An 883-nucleotide genomic window follows, 5' to 3' on the forward strand; every position below is an offset into this window, starting at 1 on the left:
AATAAAAAGATATCTATCTATCTATCTATCTATCTATCTATCTATCACTCTGTCTGTCTATATGTATTTGGTCAATCTGTCCTGTCTTCCTACCTTCCCCCCCTCTCTCTCTCTCTCTCTCTCTGTTTGCCTATCTGTCTGTCTCTATTTTTACATCTATCTCTCTGTTTCTCTGTTTATCCCTGTCTGACCATCCATTTTCCCCTCTCACTATCACTCTATCCATCCATCCCACATTCTGTCCCTTCTGTCCATGTGTATGTCTCTCTATCCATATATCCATTTGTCTACCTGTCCATCTATCCTGCCATCCTTCCTTCTGTCTCTCTATATATCTGTCTGTCTGTCTGTTTATCCATCCATCTATCCACCTCTCCTTCATTTTTTCTTTTCCTTTCTTTCACATCATATATATTGTAATGTATTGTAATATATGTCGACCCAAGTATGTATATAACGTATGTCTGTATGTTTGTATGTATGTATGTAACCATTTGAGTCTGACAAGTTGCCTATGCAGCTAAGCGCTTTATAGGTGTGAAACCATTGGTCACTCTCTGACCAGCCATAACAATCAACACTCTAAATATATATGTATGTATATGTATGTATCTACACATATGTATATGTATATAACTTTGATAACTTTCGGCCAGTACAGGCCCAGTTCATGTCTAACTCAATAGCACTATATATGTATGTATAGATATGTATGTATGGATATGTATGTATGTATGTGTATGTGTATGTGTGTGTATGTATGTATGTATAGGTATGTATGTATGTGTGTGTGTATGTATGTATGTGTATGTATATATATATGTGTGTGTGTGTATAGTGCCACACCCTAACAGTTGAGGGAACCCGTGGAAGAGGTAGGCCC

General features: G+C 37.1%; 1 protein-coding gene across 1 annotated transcript in view; it reads left to right on the top strand.

Moving 5' to 3' along the window:
* LOC106881904 (potassium voltage-gated channel unc-103) overlaps window positions 1–883 on the top strand; it is a 71,702-nt gene that overhangs the window by 10,606 nt on the left and 60,213 nt on the right. The gene's annotated exons all lie outside the window — the stretch shown is intronic.

This window comes from Octopus bimaculoides, chromosome 27, assembly GCF_001194135.2.
Source record: "Octopus bimaculoides isolate UCB-OBI-ISO-001 chromosome 27, ASM119413v2, whole genome shotgun sequence".
Lineage (NCBI taxonomy): Eukaryota > Metazoa > Mollusca > Cephalopoda > Octopoda > Octopodidae > Octopus > Octopus bimaculoides.